Raw genomic sequence first — 8,500 nt, forward strand, 5'->3', positions numbered from 1 at the left:
ATGTTTTGACTCACCACTATACTCGGCTTTTCAAAGTTTATCTCTTGTCCGGACGCCCGACCATATAATGCTAGTATGTGTTTAATTGTTGTCATGGTCTCCTCCCGCACTTGACCTAAGATGATGGTGTCATATGAAAATAAGAGGTGAGATACACAAGGCGTTTCCAGACTAACAGCGATAGCTTTGATATCGCTTCTCCTATTAGCCTCCTGCAACATACAACTTAACACTTCCGCCATAAAGAGGAATAGATAGAGAGAGAAGGGGTCACCCTGACGTATTCCTCTGTATGTGATCAAATGACCTGGGATAAAGACCGACTGTGCAGTGGATATAACAAAGTGAAGAATAGTTTTCAGTCTATTAGCGACTAACGCTATTTTAACAATAGTATTACAAAGACTGATGGCCAAAGTTGAGATATTTTCTATGGGTTAGCACATTTAGGGGATAAGAACAATGTGAGTGAAGTTCATTTTATGCAACACGGAACCTGAGTTCAGAATATGTAAAACACACGACACCACATCATTATGAATAATATGCCAAAGTTTATGAAAAAATTATTGGGGGCATACTATCGGGGCCAGGGTATCTCAACAGGGACATATTCAATAAAGCAATACGAACCTCTTATTCAATGAAAGATTGGAGAAGTGACTCGTTCATAGCTTTCTTGACTTTAGGCGTCACAGTGTCGAATACGGCATGAAGTTCGTGGTTCGATGGGCGGTTGCTAATGAAAATACTACGAAAGTATTCCAACACTTCCTCATTATGTTTGTTTTCATTTTTAACTTATTTTCAAGACAAGTCAAAACATATCCAATGTTTGCCATCATTCAAAAACACTTTATTTAGGTGTTTTTAACTGTTTTAGCATAAAAATGTACATATATATACACACATATATACATAAATATATATAAAAAAAGACATGATTTGACAATGAATAGTAATTTTTGTCTCCCAAAATACAACATTAAACATATAATACTTATTTTAAATTATCTCCAAAGACATGATTTGACAATAAATAATAATTTTTGTCTCCCAAAACACAACATTAAATATATAATATTTATTTTAAATTATCTCCAAAAATAAATCCAAACATACATACTATCTCTAAGTCACACTTGTTTATCTTTGTTTTTCTCTCTCTATTTCCACAAAACACAACAAAACACTCAAAAAATGAATCCAAACATTATGCCTGTATCCCCTCTATATCCTCTTGCCAACCACCCTCCGCGCTCTTAATCCGCCTAATCACGTTTCTGTCTCTTCCTCGTGGTGGCCGATGCATGAAAGAACTTTGTGTTTCAATCCCTATCATAAAAACAGTGGGCCTTACTGCGTTGTTGCCACATAATTTCCTCCGACCGATATTTCTCTAGTTTTTGTTTCATGGCCTGAACCTCGGTGTTAGCGCTTCATCAAACTGACCCTGCTGCTTAGCCTCTATTTTCTGCTCTATCTCCTTAATGCAATGATTCACATTCCCAAAATCTAGTCGTTCCCATCGAAGAAACTCTATTAGACATGTCTTAATCTTCTCCCATAAGACCAAATTAGGATCCACTCCCATACAAGTCTGTCGTGCACACTGAACCGCCTCTTCACAACCCAGTGAGCATAGCCACATAGCCTCAAATCGAAACTGCTTCTTCGGGTTCACAATTTCGTTCTGCGACCTTGGCTGCATCTTAACTAGAATCCGACGATGATCCGAATGCACAAGTGGGAGATGTGTATCCGAGCACTTGGAAACAATGTACACCACGTATAATTTCCATATTCTCTCCGATATTTCGCCACTTACTCATGCTGGAATAGCACTTCGTTGAAGTCTTCTACGCACATCCACGGCACCTCCGATTGTTGACTTAATCAAATCAACCTCTCACATGGCTCCTTCCTCTTTGTAGTATCAGGATTACCGTAGAACGCTGTGAAACACCATCTATCTATTCCTTCAGCCTCTTGTACATCTATGTCTATATACTCAGAAGAATAGAAGTGTAAGTGGACTACTAGTGACTTAACCCAAAGCAACATCAGTCCTCCAAAGCGATCCCGTGGCGCCACCTCAATACCGAAGAGATTAAATTTCTCCCTTATCTGCCGGAATCTTTTCTTGCTACACTAGGTCTCACTAAGGAAGACCAAAAAGGGCTTATATTGCCTGAGATATCCCCAAGCTTCCGAATTGTCCAGGGCCCCCCCAACCCTTGTGTCACAGGCCGCTCCTTGGGCAAAACGTTCGGTAGTGACTTGCGGAGGACGTGCGGGTGGTAGGGAATGTCGGCCAGCACGTAGGTGCACAAACGACCTTCGAGCAGAGACTCTTACCGATTAGGGATTGCACAATTGTTCATATGGGAACTTTCTTGATGTGTGGGGATGCTATCCGCCAAATATGAAGTCATTCCGAGGACGTTTGGGCAAGGAGATATAAGGGCAATGATCAGGCTCCACCCTGCGTGCGAGCAGGAGAGAAATGCGTGAAGCAGAGTGCTTTATCCTTTGAGATTTGCAAAACTGTTTCAGTGGCGAGATCCTTGGAGTGTTGGGAGCACCTGCAAGATGTTTCAGAGGTAGACGGTTCTATTTGGGTAGGAAATGACGACGATGTTCACAGTCTGCTAGTGCAGTAGCGAGACTCTAGTTTCAAAATATTGCACGGGCAATTCCTCAGCGATGGATGATCGGATGGGGCTGAAACTCTAGAGTTATGATGTGAAAGTCGTAGGCTACGCTACGGTTTAAGAGGCACATCATTTGGACGTCGGTTGAGGGAGATGTGGAAAAAGTGCGCTCCTCGGCCATTGCAAGTGTCTACTCATGGAACAAGAGAAAATGTTTTTAAAACTATTATAAGGGGGGCATACAGTGGTGAGCTCCAGCCAGCTCTCCCTGTGCACAACGGCAACGGCGTTAGACAACGTCGGCATTAAATGAGCATCTCTTGGAGGCATGTTGGGGGCCTTCAAGAGCCAGGTCTAGGCATCTCAAAGGAGTGTTTAGAGTCCCCGAAAGGCATGAAAACCGAATGGGCAGCTTAAGGCCAACATAGCCTGCATTTTATGCAAAAGCGGCCGAGAGGCTCCACGTGATGCGCAAGGTTGCTCCCCGGGCTGCGAGATATCAGGGACAACACCTCTCGTGCGAATGGGTGATCGAGGCAAGCACTCCAAAATCTTGTGATCTAACTCATGGCATGCGCAATCGAGTTATAGCTGTCCATGGGGGTCCGTTGGCTAAGATGAGCGGTCGTGGGGCGACATCGCACTGTGGGCAAATTGTGGTGCCATTCCGAAAGGCAAGAAGGCATGTCGCCATGCCATGCGGGATTAAGGCAGGATGTCAGCATATTGAAGGGCCTCGGACTTAAGATGTGGTCCTACTTGGGCGAGGCATAAAAGATGGAAAGACGAAGGCGTGCGCCGAGGATGTCTCAAGTGAGCGTTGGGCATGAGACAGGCATTTCGGACGCATGCGGAGCACCATAATGCCGAGGCGGAGCGAGGATGCTCCTTGATTGTAGGCGAGACGCATGGAGACCCCGACTAGCCGCTAAGAGACGCTAAGGCGTGCGTGTCGAGAGCCTCAACGAACATGGGCATTTTATATAGGCGAGAGCAAGGGCACGCGTTGCTACGCAGGGATGTGTTCAAATGTCGTGCTAGCGAGCTTCAGTGTCGAAGACATGCGATGGACAGTCGGTAAATTTTGAAATGTGTAAAGGCTGGTCGAAAGTTAGGTGTAACCTGAGACGCCGCATGACCGAAAAATATATTCTGCTACGAGACAAAAGAGTCCGCCCGTGATACTTTGGCAGTTCTAGGCTAGTGCGATCATGGCAACCGACGGGGTTACGTCACAACCTATGTGATTGGATTATTCAACTGAGTCTTTTTGGACTGGGTGGAGCTCAACGAAGTTGGAAGCTTCCTTTTCTGACCTATTAACCTAGGCCTTGGGATAGTGAATTTACGGGGTGTCCTAGGTCCTGTGAGAGGAAATGACTGACCAACATTGGAGGTGAGGGGAACCATAACCAATTCCTCGGTCGCCGTCGTTGACTCCATTCTGTCACCACTAACCTTACAACTCTGTATCCCCTGGGATGATTGCATGTGTTTCAGCGAAGGGGCCATAGTGTTGTGTAAACTTTGGGTGGGTATAGATGCGAGTGGGGTGTGAGTTTTCCCCAGGTTGGCGTCAATTGGAACATTCGAAGGGCTACAGTGGGATGAAGTAAACACTGACAAGGATGAGGATGAATGTACCTGGGTATGACTGGGATGGATCATGTGGTTTGGAGGGATGGATGTGGTGGGTATATGGGTTGGGGAGCCTACTTTGAATATATGTGACGAGTTACCGTTGGTAGGGGTTGGGCCGAGATGGCTACTTAGGTTGGGTAGTGTAGCTAAGTATGGTGGATCACTTGCTTGAGTGGGTTGGGCGGAAAGCATGGAGTGGTGGGTGTATATGGTGATGGGTTGAACTGGAGGTTGGGCTTGTGTGATCTTAGTGTTGGATTGGGCCTCTTAGATTTGTCCTTGAGACTAGGTTTGGATGATTTTTGCGTTGGATTGGATATCCTGGGCCCTTTCTAGTGGTTGGGCCTGACTGACTTGCAACTATCCATCTAGCTCCACTCTAGCACCTAATCATCCTCAATTCGAGATTCCTGAATATGTGCATTCATGAATCTAATAATTCTGCCAGTAGGATCAAAGACGCTGCCGCCACTTTTATCTATTTGCACTTGTGCACGTTGCGCTATTTTTGCATTTTCTGAAGACCCATTGACCATTAGTTGGATGGCACTGGTGTACCGACGGAATGACGACCTCCCTACAATTGCTGACATCCATGGGCCTACTGGTTTCTGCCTCTGATTTTGAGTAGCTTTCAATATACTATTTATCGCATTACTTCGCTATGTGACCAAAAAAACCACAAGCATAATAGAATAATGGTAAGCGCTCGTAAGAGAAAGTTACTTTTTGGTACTCCCCCGTGGGCAAACAGATCTTCAAGCATCGGACTAAAGGTTTGCGGATGTCTAACTGAACTCTTACTCGCATGGTAGAGCCCTAGGAATTATTAGTTCCATAATACCTTTATAAAAATTTACCCAATATGTTCCCTATATGTTAGGCAATCGCCGTTGTCATATGCCGCAATGGAAGTCCATGGATAACATGAAATAGGCACCGATCTAAGTTCACCATCTGCGGATTATCATCTAGCCCTACTGATTCTAGAATTAGTAAATTCCGCTCAAACGTCCAAGGTATCCCCTTCAATACTTGATCCGCCTCGATCACGTTTGACCTCGATCAATGATCTCGACCTCCCACGTCACCGATTTGGATCTGTTATCTGGAAACAAATAACAAAGCTAGTCGGGATCGTCCCGACGATGATACTTCGATGCTTAAGTCAGATGCTGAGATCGAAGGTAAAATACGGCGTTCTAGAATATTAGTGTAGAGAAATTGTGTACCTTCTCTCAGTGTCGACTTGGAGTATTTATAGATAATGGAAGATGGGACCCACTTGCGGAACAGGTGTCGACTCCATGCCCACCCATGCAATGACTAAGCTGCTTCTTCAATGGACATCTGTCCGATGAGTATTGTGGGTCGGACTCGGGTCCCTTAGGCCCGATTTGAGATGTCATCAAGCCACAATGCGTCACATGCGATCCCGTGACCTCGCTCTGCGACCTTGTTTATGTTCTTTTTCCGCCTCGACCTGCGATCTTCTATGCGACCAACCAGCAAAGCCTTGTTATAATTTCCTTTTCCTTGTGACATCCTTATCATAATTCCCCCACTTCTTCCAAATGTAATTTATTACATTGGGGAGAAGTAAATCCTTTTCAATCCGGGTCGAAGGAAATTTTTGTAAGGTCGCATGTTTGATGTTGTTTCAAACCCAAGAGTTGAAGCCTAGTGAATGTATAGTCATCCAAGATCGGAAACCGAAGAGTCCTGACACACTAACCCTAATCATCGCATTAATGAGGTGCCACGCGTCAGTAATCTACCGGGCGGCTTGATCATCGAAGTGCCACGTGTCATCCATCCACTCGCCTTGGCAGGGTGCATCTTCCCATACAGTGGTCTATATATACCCCCCCCCTTTTCAAAATCCTCCGGCTCCATCATTTCGCCCTCGAGATCGTTGCCAGATTCCCAGCGACCTGCCTTCTCGATCTTAACAAGGTACCATGTCTTCCATTAACTTGAGCTTTTTCTTTTCTATTTCTGCGACTTCCCCTTTGCATGAGGAACAACCAGAGGGACCTTCTGTGGTTAGGTCTAGGTCTAGGTCTAGGTCTAGATCGAATCCTTCCAATAACTCATCCGATGATGAGACCCCTAGGCACGTTAGATTTCAACAAGCTTTAGACAACAGCCCCTGGATTGGTATTGTGAATAAAGTGAAACAATCCATTTCTCAAATAAAAGAAAGTATTTCATTCCACATGATTTTGAAGTTTTAATCCCTCGTTCCTTTGATCGCATACATACACCTCTCAGAGGTTTCTGTACTCTATCGACCGGCCATTTCGAGGCCGGTCTGCGATTGCCTTTAGCTCCCCCTGTAGCTCGCATACTTAAGGGATTAAGATTAAATCCCATGCAGTTATCCCTCAACTCCATTAGCCACATCGTACTTTTTGTCATAATAATGCGAGCCTTCGATCTCGACCCCAATTTTGACAACTTCTGGTCGCTCTATTCTTTCACCACTTCTAGTAGGTCGGTCAATAGGGGTATCTCACCTTTCGTAGACAATACAGATATTTAGAGCCCCTTAAGTCCAACACTGGTCCCTTAAAGGATCGCCTCATCTTTGTGCGACCTCCACCTGGTAAAAAATGGCCTTTTACTCTCAAGTGGTCTGTAGAAAAATCCGAACCAGTTATCGAAGGAGAGGGTCTAGACGGGGATTTGATTAATAGCCTCACTTCTAACCTATTTCTTCCAAAAAAAAGTTGCTGAGTGAAGAGTTTTTCTGTCTGGCGCGCCTATCCCATGCTTCTGTACCCATCACCGGGTCGTTAGGTGATTCACTACCCTTTCTACTAGCTTCTTTCTTTCTTCCTCTTTACTAACTTTTTGAGATTGTGGTTTGCAGAGACCAAAGTCATGCAAGGTCGATTGATTCAACGTGCTCAAGCTCGCGAGGGGCGAGCTGCTAGGGAACAAACCTAGCAATCGCCTGCACCAGATCGTGTTCCACGTCGCTCTACCCCTCTACAACCTGAAGTAGATACCTCAACGACTCCTACTGCTGAGATACAAAGGCCAGGCACACCAATCGACGTCGGCAGCGAGGAAACCCATCCTCAAGACCTCCCTCAACCAACTCGAGGTGCTTCCTCCAGCACTGAGATGGTTGGTTCACAAGCTGGAGGTGATGTAGTTGGTCCCAATTGTCATAAAAAACGTAAGCATAGGTCTCCCTCTAGATCTAGGCATGGAAGATTGCACTTCCATGGGCGGACTGAAGAAGATGAGGCAGCTGCTCGAGCAAGAGAGGACCAAAATTTGCAACATCTTCAAGAGATCGCTGACTGGGAGCAATCTGCTTTGGCTGATCATCGCACGGGATCTCAAAAGTTTGCCGAGCTAACTGGGGCGATGCTTGCACCCAACTGGAGGGTGTCGGATCTCAACTGTTTTGAACAGCGAAGCGGGGCAAGAATCTTTTGAAATGTACAGGAACATCTGCCTTCTGAGCGACCAAGTTGCTGTCCTCTCATCTCCATATCCAAGACTCGAACAGTTTGGGGCGCATTCTTTAATGCAGGTAATTGCTTTGAGCTTCTAACCTTTCATTTCTCAAATGATTCTAACTTGCCATCTTGGTTTTCAGACTGCTGTTTTCATGCGATCTTTATCCATCAAGTGCACGGTCCTTCGCAAGCGTCGCTAGGAGATCCAAGAGAAATATTGCGAGCTCCAAAACGATAGTCGAGCTAAGGAGAGATACTGGGAAGAGGAGCGCCGGCGCTTAAACCAGGAAAAGGCTAGCCTTGAGGCCAAGGTCGCTCGTGCACATTAGGAGGGTCAGAGGTCGGGTTTCTCCGCTGTTCAGGAAGCTGGTCTGGTCCAGGGTCGCGTAGAGGGTTGGGAAGAGTTCCTACACTCTCCTGAGTTCGCTGCTCGAAATCGCAGTATTCGATTGGAAGGAGCACGAGATTTTTTGAAGACTCTGGTCTTCGATACTGCGGTCGAGATCAAGGCGAGCATCTACATGATGCAGGGTTTCAAAAAGTGTAAAGCTCAAGCCAATAAGTTGGGCGCATTTGCTGAAGGGTTCGATCAAGACAAGCTCAACCCCTTTGTGGATGAGAATTTCCAGCCATATCCTGTAGAGCCACCTCCTCAGATCGAAGGAACAGAATTCGCGAGCTTAATGGACGATGTGGAGGCCTTGGATGAATGAGCTCAACCATTTGACC

This window comes from Sesamum indicum, linkage group LG7, assembly GCF_000512975.1.
Source record: "Sesamum indicum cultivar Zhongzhi No. 13 linkage group LG7, S_indicum_v1.0, whole genome shotgun sequence".
In the NCBI taxonomy this organism is placed as follows: Eukaryota; Viridiplantae; Streptophyta; class Magnoliopsida; order Lamiales; family Pedaliaceae; genus Sesamum; species Sesamum indicum.